The sequence below is a fragment of the Harpia harpyja genome, chromosome 7 (genome assembly GCF_026419915.1).
Source record: "Harpia harpyja isolate bHarHar1 chromosome 7, bHarHar1 primary haplotype, whole genome shotgun sequence".
NCBI lineage: Eukaryota > Metazoa > Chordata > Aves > Accipitriformes > Accipitridae > Harpia > Harpia harpyja.
Window position 1 is genome coordinate 19571552 of NC_068946.1, and position 15063 is coordinate 19586614.

The window sequence follows — 15063 nt, forward strand, 5'->3', positions numbered from 1 at the left end:
TCAAGACTCGTGTAAGAAATTTTGTCTAAGGTATTGGCTGGCTGAATGATGATTTTTTTAATTAGTATTTATTTATTTTTTTTTAAATTGAACTTGCCCCCGCCTTGAAGTTTTCTTTTGGAGGTGAGCCTCTCAAGTAATCATGTGTGTCATGTAAGCTCATAGTCTTCGAGATAAAGGTCTCTTTCACCTGGGAAGAGAGCAATTTTGGGGGGAAACTACATGCAACTATTACTTTTTTTTATTTTGTGGCTGTGTTAGTGTGGGTCAACATCAGCATTTGAGTTTGGGTCAACAGTGTGTTGGTCAGGTGAATATCCAGTCATTCCATTTCCATGCTTTGCTTCACACTGCAGTGTGGTCTCAAAGTTCTTCAGCTGCATTTCTCTGATGAAATTAGATTGAAAGATTAGTCCAGGAGCATGCCTTATGTCCCTCAGATGCTAATGGGCATCCAGTTTACAGGGTTAAGCTAGAGGTAGTCCTGAGTAAAATCCCCAAAGCACTTAGTGAGAAGTCAGGTTTCTACCTCACGGCACTTTGTGCTTCATTGTATGCTTTAGAATTAACCTACGTGCAGGCAGATTCAGAGATTTTTGAGATGCATTTTACTGTATTTGCTGGCTGATGCTTTTGGAATATTGGTTGCTACTCATGCATTTGCTTTTGATCAGAGGGAGCTGCTCAAACCTAATTAATATCTGAATGTGTTTTCTCAGAATACATCTGGCTTTTTCTTGGTGAAAAAAATTTGTCATGCAGATGACTTCAGAAAGAAAATACATAGTTCAGCTAAATTTTTGTTTTGCTAGTTGCTTTGCAAATACACTTTTGGTGCGCTTCAGACTTGTAATAATGTGTATAGGATTTAGTTTAGTGAAGTGATGAAGAATAAGATTAAACTCGGATCAAGTAAGTCTGAAGCTAAATACATAAGTTGGAGCCAAAGTCAGCAGTTTGGCTGACCTGTTTTACCAATAAGTACCAGATTTAAAACTCTGCTAAGTTGTGGGTTTTTTCCCAGTTGTTTACCTTAGTCTCATGTTTCTCATAGCTTTAGGAATGATTTTACTAATAGGTCATTGCAGCTTCCTTAGAGTAAAAGCACTTGGGAGCAGCAGATGTTGTTTACTTTGCTCTGAATATAGTAAATAGGAGAAGAAAACTTAGAACATGTAAATCTGTGTACTTCTGGACAGTGTAATTAAGAAATTATTTTTATATGGCTTCTGCTGGTAAAGACTGCTGGTAAGACTTACTATGTTGTCTTAGTGTTGAGTGCTAGTTAAACCCTGGTATCAATGGTTTGGGCTTACGAAATACAAGAACATTACAGTCCCACACTGCACAAACCACTGCACAGCTTTGTTGCAATGTGTTCCTGATAATATCATTCTTAATTATATAACCGTACAGGGGCCATGTGTGAAAGGGTAGAGGATATTGAGCAGCACCTGCGTGAAGAATCTCTGAAACACTTGGAAGGTCTTCAAGTAAACCTTTTCAAGGCTAGCTACTGTTGTTAGGTAGCATTGCATTTAAAAATCCAATTCTTTCCATTCATTAACTATGTACCTGCTGCTTTGCAATAAGGAAGGATTCTTCTCCAGCTGTGGTTAGATGTGATTTACATTAAAACCAAAGTTATGGACTTCAGCTAGTGGTGTGTAACATACTAATGAAACTCAGTTCTGGTTTCAGTTGTACAGAGTTTCTTGTAAGACTGCGGACTACGTTTTTCATAGGATTATGGCTTTAGTTTAAAATAAAACTCATCAATACTTATTTTCTGTTGTCTGCCTCCATCACAAGCATGTTACTCAGGGATCCAATTCACTTCTCTTAGTATATAGAGCTGCACAGTTTTAAATTCTAGAAGGACTTGTATTGTTTCAATGGTAATTTCACTACAATTTTAACTTCTTTTTTGGTGAAGACTTTTATAACTTGGAGACAGTGTTTATTTTTGTCCTCCGTTTTCCTTCCAGCCCCTCCTCAATTTAGCTTTCTAGTAACTTTCAAAGTGAGTGAGATTTATTTGGGTAATCCATGTATATTTATGTACCAGAAAATGAAGATCAAATGTTAGAGTATGTCATGTCTGCCTCTTATTTCAAGTTGTAGGCATCTACCTCCACCCTGTGGCTGTTCTTCAGAACTTTAATGAGAGGTTTAACTAATACTGAATGGAATATGGTATCTTAATTATGTTTTCATTAGTGCATAAACAATACTGTGAGAAAGTAGCAGTGCTCAAATGTCTCTTAGATGAACTGTTTTTGTAATAAAAGAAGAAAGGACAAAGATGAGTTTATTAAATATCTTAATTTGGGAGTAATTCAGATTTCTAAATATTGCTTCAATGAAATGGTTCTTAAACTTTATTTAAAATCTTACCAGTATTCACTCATCTCCATTTTGAGATGGATAAATTGACCAAATGATATTTTAGCAGAATATACCACAATATCCTTTTTGTATGAACATAATTGCCTTTTTTCTGATAGGCTGAGTACATGTCTAAAAATACAAGGCTTGCATCAGTTTTCTTTAATTTGACTGTAGATGACTAGACCATGGATGAGTCTGCAAAAATGTACTGCTTAAATATGTTTAGAAGTCGTAAGCTGTTCTGTTGTTGAGTGAAAACAAAACAAACTGGCTTACAAACAACTTGGAATCAGGAGTTGGTTTACTGAATTTCAGACTGCAGGTGAGAAGGCTCTGGAATAAATATTCTAGATCTCTAGTAAAAACATCAGTCCTCGGGCAACTTCATGGCTTTGTGGTAATGCCTTTTTTTAACTGTTTGGACAAGAGTAAAAGGTGTTCTTTTGATGTGGTGTGTCTCTAAGTATCAAAGTGCAAACAGTACTGACTGTCAAACTTCTGTTAGTCTTTATAAATTAGAGTTCAGCTGGTGAAGTTACCTTTAAAAATGAATGCATAATTAATAACTTTGTAAAATGTGTTTGGCCTTCTATTAAGGAATCCTTTGACTCAAGTACGTTTTTGTGTAATGCATATTAACTGTGCTTCTATCAACAAAGTAATATTTTCCACTTTTCTGCAAGTAAAACTCATGTTGAAATCAAGAGCATGTCTGAGAAGCTGTAAATTCTTATGTTCTGTATAATGTCATCAAATACCTTGATTCTTCTTCAAGTTCTTCAGTTTTGTAAGTGAGCTTTCAGCTTAAATAAAGAGTTTATTGCTCATGTAAGCAGATGCAGTTAAAGTGACCCCAAAATTCTGGTCTGTGTAGATGAAGTGCTGGTTTTTGTTCATTACAGTCCTTTTGTGTGTGAAGTTGGAGACTTTTCTGATTAGAAGCAGCATGAAAGTAAGGAATTGCTCTGAACAGTCATTGTTTTATTTTGCTCAATTGTTTATCACATCAGATTTTGGTATAGTTCACTGCAGGAATGGGTTTACAAATGTCTCATTGTAGGGGTTAACTGAATTTTCAATATGAAAAATACAGAACTTTTTCAGTGATTTTTTTTTTTTTTTCCTTTCTATTGTGTATGTCAGCCACCTAATTAGCATCTTGTTTAGCTGCCTTTGGAGCCCTGTGTGTTCTGCGAGAATATGTCCCTTGTTGCAGAATTAAATTCCAAAAAATGCTGTTTTCTTTTTCAAGCATCTTTCCAAACCCCTGGTGTTAAGAAGGTAATGTTGAATACATGAAGCAAGGATAACGTGACAAATGGGTGTCTGTGGAGATCTTGGAAATGGTAGTTCTGTAGTGTGGATTATCCAGTTATTATTAATAGACTATTTGTTTCGAAACCTGAAGATAGTCCAAAACTGGTTATCAGGTAAAGTGCTGTAGCTGAATATTTTAGTTGGAACCCAGACTGGGGAGTTTTTTTGAGTTCTAGTATGCTAACTGGTCGTTGCTCTTCTGCCAAAACTCCCATTTCCTCCTGGCAGCTAAACATATAGCTGGCTTGAAAGAATCATGGTTGCAACAGTGGCTGTCATGACATAAAGCACTGTGAAATGAATGTGTTAAGCTGTTTAGATCTTTAATATCTTAATAACATACATTATTAATTCAACTAGTGTCAGTTTCCAGTCTCCTGCTCGAAAATGCTCAGCAATCCAGACTGCAACAGAAGTCAGATCTTGCTTCCATAAAGTCATAAAACTGTAATGAAATGTCTGCTTTTTAAAAAAAAAAAAGTCTTTGCTGCAAAATAACCAACTTTTCTTGCACAACATGCTTTCTTAGCTGGCAAGTACTTTGACTTAGTGGGTTTTCTCACTGAGTGCTTTTAACTTCTTTTTAAAGCTTGCAAATTTGATTTGTTTATTGTGTAGGATTGCACTGCTGGATAAGATCATGCTGCTGACTTCAGTCAAATTGAGTGAAGGCCTGCAATATTTTCCAAGCATGCAATATGATACCATGTAGTATCACATTTCAATAGATGAAATACAGTTAAAATTGTCCATCATAGGATACTGTAACGGGCTATTGATTTTTAGATGCCACAGTTTCTCTTTCTTTGTAATTGAATTGTGCTCGTGAACATATGAAAATGTTCATTTGCAGATTGAAGGTCATAAAGTAAAAATTGCACAAACGTCAACCATATATACAGGCTAGACAACAGTCTAATATTAATTACATTAGTTTTTCCAGATGAGTGCATTAACAATGGAGCTTGCATATATATTGAATAGTGTAGGTTTTGTTCTTGCTAATGGTAAATTGGAAAAAACGTTAATTGTTATTCCTGTGCGCTTATTTAGACATGCCAGCTTTCCAGTTTCTAGCAAATGCGGTGTCTCATTAGAATGAGAAGTATCAAACAGCTTTCACTCCAGGTAGATCGTAGGAATGGGATAGGATTAATGTACATGTTGACTTAAAGGCTTAAAACATCTTTCTAAAAAATAATGTTCACAGACAGTTGCATAATTAAGGATTTAAAAATGTATGTTTAATTATTTTGCTACGGAGACAACTAGCCTAATAGATATACAATGATTAACTTCAATATTAGTATTTTAATGGAGTAGGTAATGGTAATGATAATGACTGTCTTTTCAGCTTTGACCACTTAGACCTTGCTGAGCGTCTTACTAGTTGAGTCTTGAAGTGTTTTTTTTTTTTGTTTTTTTTTTTCCCAGCTCTGTATAGAGTTGGCACTGGAAAAGGTCCTGAAAGATAGAATCATAGAATATCTCAAGTTGGAAAGGACCCATAAGGATAATAGAGTCCAGCTCCCGGCACTACAACTATGGCAGTAGTACATGTTATAACTTATTACTAGTTGTGGTACAGTGATGGCAGCTGGCAGTCCATGCCCCAGGAGATGAAAACAAGTTTATTTGGATGAATTAAAGCTGTAGCAGCATATCAACATGTGATGCAGGAGCAGCTGCGTAGCTTCTTCATTTCTAGAAGACTTGTGGCATCTGACTCTAGATGGTCATATAATGAACCTTGAGAAATGTTATGTGTGTATACCAGCTACTCAGGGTATCATTGATGGAATACATAATGAGGCAAAGACCAGGTGAAGTATAATTATATATTTGAAAACAAAACAAAATTGGTAAGGCAGGAAGAATAGTCTGAAAAAGTGATTGGGAAACTTTTCTACTGTACAAATATTTATCACCAAACTACTGTAAAATATAACAGGTATTGGAAGCTTATGTACTGATATCTTCTACCATTTCAGATGCATTTGAAAAGTTTAAAACTGACTTAAATTTGACACACAACTATAACAATGGTGCACTTATGTCTGAACCTTAACACCTTGCATGAAAAAAACCAAGGTTACATAAATTTGTCATTTGCTTTCAGACCTATCACAGCATGAAGAGTAAGAAATAGTTTAGTAGCATTTTCTCAGTATTATTCTTCTGCCCTTTTTTTGTGCAATTAAAGTAGCATGATAAAAATTACCTCTGTTTCTGAAAAAACTGCCACCTCTGCACTGTGTTAAGTGGGAAGCGCTTGAAATATGGTTGACATAGCAATGCTGTAAATGCTTGTAGTGAAAGAAATGCACAGTGTTTTCTCTACCTCAAATGTTCTTCAGTGGCATTCTGTGCCAGGTCTTTATTTGCTGGATGAAGGATTTCTTTAACAACTAGAAGTGGTTTTTCTGGTTATCATTCTCTGACCATTTGGAATTAGTGACATTTGAGTCCCTGTAGGATGGACTGGGAACAACTATGCACGTAGTTTGTATGAACTATTTGAGCTGGAAAAAAATTCTGTGTAGGGATTTGATTCTACAATTTGTGTTAGGTTCTGCTAGATTTTTCTGTCTCCTCTCTCAAAAATTCTGCATTGTGAACTGGCAGGGGTCGGTTCCACTGAAAGATGTGCCAGCTTTGTTACAGAACCGAAAGAAATGAGATTATGCTAGCTGTTGTTCAGATGTAAAAACACTATTTCTCTCCTAAAAAGATATACTGAAGCTCTACAAGCTTCCTTGCAGTAGTATTGCTGCACCAGTATTTTAGCTTACTGAAATTTGAGCTACCAGTGTCAAATATTGTTACTGAGCATGAATGATGCTCCCCATAAGATTAGGGGTTTTTCCTCTAATTATATATATATAAAAATCGTATATTGTGGTAAACTTGTGCAATAATTTATGGACATAATTTAAAAGACTTTTTTTTTTTTTACAATGCATGCAAGGCAGAAAAAACCTGAAGATGTGGTATGATGGCAGGAAGGAGTTCTTGAAGATCTGTTATTAAAAACCTGAGGAATACTACCACAGAAGTTAGTCAATAGGAGTAGAAAACTGTTTCTCTTTAAAAAATAAACAAAACCAAACCCCAAAATTTACTTATTGCAGGTAGTGTTTTTTTGGGTAGGACTGATCATTGACCAGATCCTTTACTGTTAACTGCATTTGAAATTCCGGTTACAGAGTATATTGTAATTGTTCTCTGAAGCCACTAAGAGCCAAAAAATCATTTTACTTCAACTGCAAATCTAATTGTTCTTTTCTGAAGTCTTACAGTATTATATTTCATATTACTTGTTTTTAATCATAAGAATGTCTTCTCAAACTTTTGTCTCCTAAAGTCAGTGGGAATCTTAAAATTGAAATCTCTATGTAATGTTTTGTTATGTAATGTTATGTTATATAATGGCAGGACTTAAATAGTTGGTGAATTTGACTGTGTTAAATGAATTGTGGGTATATTTTATTAACTTAATAACCTCATACAAACAAATGTACTAATGACATCAAAGAAAATTCAGTAAAAGCAGGGTAAACTTTTATGCAGCTCACAAGCTAATGGAAGAAGGCATCCAGTTTTCGCTGCCTCTTAAGTTGTCTTAACATTCACATGAAATACTTTTTGGTTTTGGGGTGGAAGTTTTGTTTGGGTTTTGTGTTTGTTGTTTTTGTTTGTTGCAACAGCAGCCCAGCACTGTTAGAGCTAATGGTGTAGATGTTCTTTGTATTCAGTAATACAAAGAGAATATAAAACTAGCCATTTTAAAAGGAAAAGAAATTAATATGGCTTACTGCAGCGAATTCAAGCAGCAACCTGATTTGGCATATGAGGTCAGAGTGCTTGCCTAGACAGGATATAGAGCTTCATGTATATTGGGATTAAATATGATCATCTTTTCCTGTAGCTACTTGCAAAATAGAAGAGGATCTGTTAGTAACCTGCATGCTATTGTTGTGAATGGTTGATCATGATTCCCTCTTGATCATTATTTTCAATCCTACCCATTATTTCTGTTGCAAAAGTTTTCTTCCCAATTTATTGCATGCTGAAGTTCAAAAGAAATAGTTTTGCTTTCTGTGGAATACAAATAAATGTTCTACAGTGGAAAATGTAGCCCACCATTGCACTGCCTTTACCCTGTCCTTAAGGGTACTTCAGTGGTCATATGAAGCCTTTTTTCCTTTTGTGTTATGTCAGCGTTGAGGGATTCACTGATCATATCTGTTCTTCTTGTATCTCAGGTTGACCTTGGCACAGCAGGAAAAGCCTTCCACAATATGCAGAGACACCAATACTTGGCAATTCGTATGATAAACCAGTGAATTCTTTTTATACATTTTAACTGCCAAGATTCTAGGCAGTAAGCTGTGTGATCTATACCATGCAGGGAGAGGAAGTATGGGAATAGCAAATCGTATAAAAGATGATGGCTATAGAAGCTTTAGGATACCATAACAGTGTGTGTTTCCACAGTTTCACTATTAAGTGGAAAGGATCTGGCTCTTGCAGGAGAATCTCTGTCTAGAACTCAGGGATCTCATCTCTTGCTGAAGATTGTCCACAGCAGAAATCCTGAGAATCTTCTGATAACTTAAATGTCTCAAATCCTGCATGGATGTCTGAGACCTGGAACACAGAAATACTTGTTCTGGCACCTGTACTATCATATTGGTTTTAGACTACCATTCTTGTCATAGTGCCTTTTGTAAGCACTATATAGACACTTTGGAAGAAGTAGGTACTGCCCTGCAGAACTTAGAACCTGGAAACGTGAGATTGATGGAAATTGGGGTCTTCATTTTGTAGATAATGACTGATTTCAGGGTTACATGGTAGATCCAGAGCAGCAGAACACAGGCAGACTAGAGTCTGGTTTGAGCACTGTAATAGAATTCTTTGCTTCTTGCTAATGTCACTATGGAACTAGCAAATTTTTTTTAAGAGAACTCAGTGTTGGGTAGCTTCTGCTAGAAAAGCGGTTAAGGCTGTATTAGTGCACCTTTTCTTTTGCTGCATAAACATACAGAGATGGAAATGCCTGCTCCCCTCTTCCCCCCTGCTTTTGTGCTTGCTCTGTATCTGCAAACAGGAAGCCAAGTTTGTTGAGAGGGGTAGAAATAGTGCCCTCGCATGTTACTTCACTTTGTCATCTTAAAATGCTGTAGCACCTCTTATCAGCTAAAAATCAAGAGTGGTACACAAGTGTTGTCACTGCAATGCAGCTGTTTTTGTGGAATAATAGCGAAGAAGAGAATAGAAATAGCAAAGGGGGGTTGGTGTGTCATGGAGCAGTAGCAAATATTATATACATGACAGTTAAGTCCTGCTCTCATGCAGAAACAATAGAAATCTCTCAATAAAAGAGAACAAAGAAATCTTGTGTTACACAACAGAGAGAGGGGAAGAAATACTCCTGTATCTGAAGTATTAACTGCATAGTACAGCTTCTCTAAGAGAGGGGAAAGAAAGCTTAGTTTTTTCCCCTCCCACCAGAGGCCCTGTCAGATGAAGATTTAAATGCCCAAGCTACCTGACAAAACTGGTATATATCCCAATATTTGCATAAAAGATTTATTAATTTTTTGAAAATGTAAGTTTGGTAGGAATGTTTTGGTGGACTGAGATTTCAGTGACAAATAGAAGTGGTAAATCAATTTTTCCATTCTTCCTCCCGCCCCCCCCTCAGTTTTTAGTAATCTTTATGAATTACTATATATATTTTCTTCCCAAGGATAAGAAGTGTAAGCTTAAAATTAGCATCTTGTCAGTAGGAAAAAAATGTATCTTCTGTATAGCCTGTACAAAAAGCGAAGTGTGTATGTGTATCATAGGCTTTGCAGGCCTTGACCTCTGGAGAGGCCATGTGGGTTTGAAAGTTGGCAGAGATGATTGCAAAAAGTAATGAGCTCATGACCTGGTGTTTTGAAGCAGCGCAAGAGACTGTCTCGGGTATTGATCCAAACTGGGATCTCAAAAGTGGCTACTGTGGCTAAGATTTTTTGCTAGATTTCATGTGGTCTCCCTACTGGCAGCTTGGTTTTGAACAAAGATCTTGGCAAAAGGTTCCCAGGATGAGAAAGAACTTTGTGAGATGTAAAAAGGATACTAGGGCTTGAGGCATCAGTTGTGTTTGGGGTAGTCTTACTGAGTGCCTACACTTGCACATTTTGCCCTTGGTGTTTTCTGGTCAGACACATTAGTCTTGCTTCTACCAACTAGAAATATGAGGGAGAAAAGGATGTCACTTTGTGTGTGATAGTGACTTCAAAAATGTCTAATTCAGTGTACTCTAAAAATACTGTATTGACTTCAAGATTTAGATCCTATTAATAGCGGTGATATTAGATTGATTTGGGACTGCAGGTCCTATATCATTTAGAAGAGAGAAAGAATTGAATCAAACTGAAACTAACATTCTGTTTAAAAAATAAAAAAGAAAAAGAATTGGAAGTAGATTGGCATGGGAGTGATGATTAGGATATCTGCTGTTGTGTTGAAACAAACTAACTTTCTACAAAATTGAGCTAAGTAATCTAAACTGTGTGTGCATCTACCCCTTTATAGTGTGATAAGGTTAGTGATGTCATTTAGATTTATATTTTCTTTCATCAGATGTTGGCAGTGTAAGCTCTTGTTTTGCTCCTGCATTACCGTGAGGGCACACGGAACCTAGTTCTTCAATGGACTGAGTACTTTCACAGGATGACTCCTTGGGTAAGGGTGTTACAGTAAACAAAAACAAAAAAAATCTCCTAAGGTAGAGCAACAGGTAGGTTATCTGATGTTGGTTTACAAATTCTATGTCAAGCTGACTTAAAAGAAAGGAACAATCAGTTTGTTTTCGTGGTCTTATTTTATGATGATAGTCATAAAAACTCTGGTTTTGTATTAGCAAAATCAAGGAAACTTTCACAGTATTATTAATGTTTGAAATACAAAATGTATTATGTTGTTTTAAAATGGGAAATCTGCTTTTGGCCCAAATCAGAAGTCAGGTATTTGATTAATTCATAATTCATTGTAATTTTCACTTGTAAATCCTTCTCTACCAGACACAGCCTTACTGGAGAAAAGTAAAGTGGTGCTCACCTAACTAGTCTGTCAGGTTGTCCCCTGTCACATAATGCAGTTGAACAGCTCATTCCTTAACTGGCTGTCCTTCTTGTGCTGGAAAGGGAATCCTTCTATTCATGGAAATACAAGGTAAGTTTATCAAAATGAAGTGTTAATTTATTAAATTTTAAAATATTTTTATGTTCAAGAAAATAGAAAACCTGTAATTCAAAATGATCATAGAATCATAGAATCATTTAGGTTGGAAAAGACCTTCAAGATCATCGAGTCCAACCATCAACCATGCCCACTAAACCATGTCCTGAAGTATCCCGTCCACTCGCTTTTTGAATACCTCCAGGGATGGTGACTCAACCACTTCCCTAGGCAGCCCATTCCAATGTTTGACAACCCTCTCAGTAAAAAAAGTTTTTCCTAATATCTAACCTAAATCTCCCTTGCCTCAACTTGAGGCCATTTCCTCTTGTCCTATCTCCAGACACCTGACAGAAGAGACCAACACCCACCTCACTACAACCCCCTTTCAGGTAGTTGTAGAGAGCGATAAGGTCTCCCCTCAGCTTCCTGTTCCCCAGTTCCCTCAGCCGCTCCTCATAAGACTTGTGCTCCAGGCCCCTCACCAACTTGGTTGCCCTTCTCTGGACATGCTCCAGCAGCTCAATGTCTTTCCTGTAGTGAGGGGCCCAAAACTGAACACAGTACTCGAGGTGCGGCCTCACCAGTGCCGAGTACAGGGGGACAATCACCTCCCTGCTCGTGCTGGCCACACTATTTGAGATACAGGCTAGGATGCCATTGGCCTTCTTGGCCACCTGGGCACACTGCTGGCTCATATCCAGCTGGCTGTCAACCAGCACCCCCAGGTCTTTCTCTGCCGGGCAGCTTTCCAGCCACTCTTCCCCAAGCCTGTAGCGCTGCATGGGGTTGCTGTGACCGAAGTGCAGGACCCTGCACTTGGCCTTGTTGAACTTCATACAATTGGCCTCAGCCCATTGATCCAGCCTGTCCAGATCTCTTTGTAGAGCCTCCCTACCCTCAAGCAGATCAACCCTCCCTCCCAACTTGGTGTTGTCTGCAAACTTGCTGAGGGTGCACTCAATCCCCTCATCCAAATCATCAATAAAGATATTAAACAGAACAGGGCCCAACACCGAGCCCTGGGGAACACCACTCGTGACCCGCCGCCAACTGGATTTCACCCCATTCACCACTACCCTCTGGGCTCAGCCATCCAGCCAGTTTTTCACCCAGTGAAGAGTACACTTATCCAGGCCACGAGATGCCAGTTTCTCAAGGAGTATGCCATGAGAGACAGTGTCAAAGGCCTTGCTGAAGTCAATATCATAATGATTTATGTTCTGCTATCTCATGTCTGGCTTAACCAGTTTGCAAATACTGTGAGTATCAGGCTGGTTTTGTGAGAGTACCTTTGTCCACCAGGGATTACTAGTTCCAGTGTCACCTTGTGTTAATACAGTTCAGGGATGGAGCTGGCTTCCACATGTTCATGCTGTGCTGAAACTAGTAAGTTGTCCTGGCACTGGGTTTGCAAGGGAGCAAGGCACAGAGGCACCCAGTCCTGTGTGGGCAGTGGAGTATCTAGGTTTGATATGTCCCAGTTGCCTGCTACACTATGTGATGGAAAACTAATCATATTGGTGAGGTAAGTAATCTTTTATGTCTTTTATAATATATAAAAATATATATATTCCATATCTGTCTATAGTATAAAATTGTCATTCGTCCACACATAGGTGTTTATGCCCTGCTTCATGTCTTAAGAAAAATTAGAGCAAAAGAACCAAAGTGAATAGAAGAGAAAAAAGTTACAAAAAAAGGGGAGGAAGGTGGCACTGGGACCATTATGAGTTGCAAGGAAGGCTGTCATGGGGAGACAGCAAACTGACCACCCAGCACTGTTTCAGTTATTTCCACTGAATGTTTTTGGTTATTAAAATGCAGTGTTCTTGTGTCTTGCTACGTAATTTTACCGAGGGTTTTCTTTGAATATATTCTTGTACTAATAAATAAAATCTTTGGGGTATTTTATACCTCAGCACTATTGAAATGAACTGTTGAGTACTGCTCAACTATTTCTTTATTTTTTGTTTAAACACACTGTAGAACAGTGTGACAACGATCCTGGATAACATTGTTTCTTGGCAATGATCAGTTCAGGTTCATGTTCAGCCAGTCTGAGGATGAGGCTCCCAGTTCAAGGAAGGAATATGTAAGTTCTTATGGTATCCCCATTTAGCAAATTATTCAGGGATATGTTCCATCTAGAAGACGTGTTTAAATAGCGTTGACTTAAGTGTAGGCTTCACAGGCAGCCTAGAGCCTACCTTATGCATACATCAATGCCTTGCTGAATAGAAAAAAACAATATCAGAAATGTTAAACTGAAATATAACTTTTTGACAACAAGAAAATATATGAAAATATTTTTCATTATTTGTGCTTACTGTACTAACTGTACTAGTAATACAATGCAAAATTGCATATGCTTACATGCATTCATGTGCAAAATTGACCTGTTATTTTGTAGTTTTCAGATATGAAAATATGTTTGCAAAATAATGTACACAAAGCAGAGATTTGATTGCAGTCTTCAGGGAAAATTAGCAAAAAGATAGCAGTTTATGTTGAATTTCAAGTGGTTTTTTTGCTTTCTGCAATCTGAATGCAAGGTGACAAAGATGACTTAAGCAATGTTATGACAATACCTAACCTGTATGGAACAGGATACGTTCTCAAGGTATACTTTTTAAAATGCATCCTGCACGAGTTTAAACTAAGCAACGTTAGGCTGTAGAAGCAAACTCTATTCTATCATTAGGTCCTTATGGTTCATTAGTTTTAACGTTTGGAATTGGAATGCCACCTGGGAAGAATGCATTGGATTATTTTCTGCAGTGCTGTCTATCTTGATATAGTGCTGACTCTGTTATTCTTGCATCTAATGTATTCAAGTTGGCATGAATGTGAAAGACATAATTCTCATTACATGTGCTAAGCCAGGCAGTGAGGGGAAACAAGCTTGACTAAATGCTTGGATTTCAACCAATGGTGCAGCAAACTAATGTTGGTTCTGAAAGTGCAAACTGTTACTGTACATTCATCAGCTGAAAACACTGAGCTTTAAGAAACAAAATTTTAAAAAAGAAACTGAGGACACTTTGGCAAGTTAACCCTCTTCAGTTTAAAAGCATCGGAATGAAAATTCCTGTGAATAATCAAGGTACTTGTTATTAGTAACAATTTGGGATTTTATGCTGAAGGACATATTGTGTGGCATTTTTATTTTGAGTTGATGCATTCCTTGGCAGCAGCAGACAATAAAAATGGATAGAAATTTTCAGTACCAGTAGCTGCTTCAAGAACTCTTGTAGGTCAGTTTTTCAGAATATGCTCTAAAGCAAAGAAAGTTGCATCAGCAGAGTTCCAGTTGTCCTTGAGGGCTTGATACCAACTTTGAACTCCTAGCTTTCACCGCAGTATGTAATTGTCCCACTGTGTTTGTGGGCTGGCAGTACTCTTATTTAGAGCACTGCCCTGCTCTTGGAAACAAGCTATTCCCATTTACACAGCTCAGCTTCTTCTATAGCTTAAAAGAATTTTCATCTATTTTTTTATTTTCCAAATGCCTGCAGCGTGCATGGCTATTTATTAGCATGTGTGACAGCTTAAATGGCTCTTGTCAACAATTATCCATTTAGAAAAGTGGCAGTCTTCATTTGTGATGTTGTAAGGAAAATGATCTCTAAACAAAAGTCTTGTGTGTTTCTTAAAATACAAAGTGGTATCTCTAAAATGTATTCTGTGAAGTTGAAAACAATTCAAAGAATTTGTGCTCTGTAACAGATCAATATGGAATAAAGTGTTAAGATTTTTTTGACTTACCTTTGGAAGACCAACTTTTTCTTGTGCTTACCAGCAAAGTTATGGCCCCACATAAATCCTAGTGGTTATAACAATACTGTTTGACAAAAGTAGTCATGATATAGGGTAAAGGGGGTAGCATTATAAAAAGTAAAATGTTTCAAATGTAAAATGGAGGGAAAGAGGAAAAAGGGCTTTCATTCCCAGCAGTTCCAGCAATATTTATTTCCTGGAATATCGGCTTTTCTCAGACTCTTACAGTGTTTTTTTAAATAGACCAAGAAATTCTGCCACCATTGAAACTAATCATTGGTAAAACACTGACTCCTGTGTGATCAGGGTTTGACCCCTGGAGTCCTCCTACACTGCTGACTG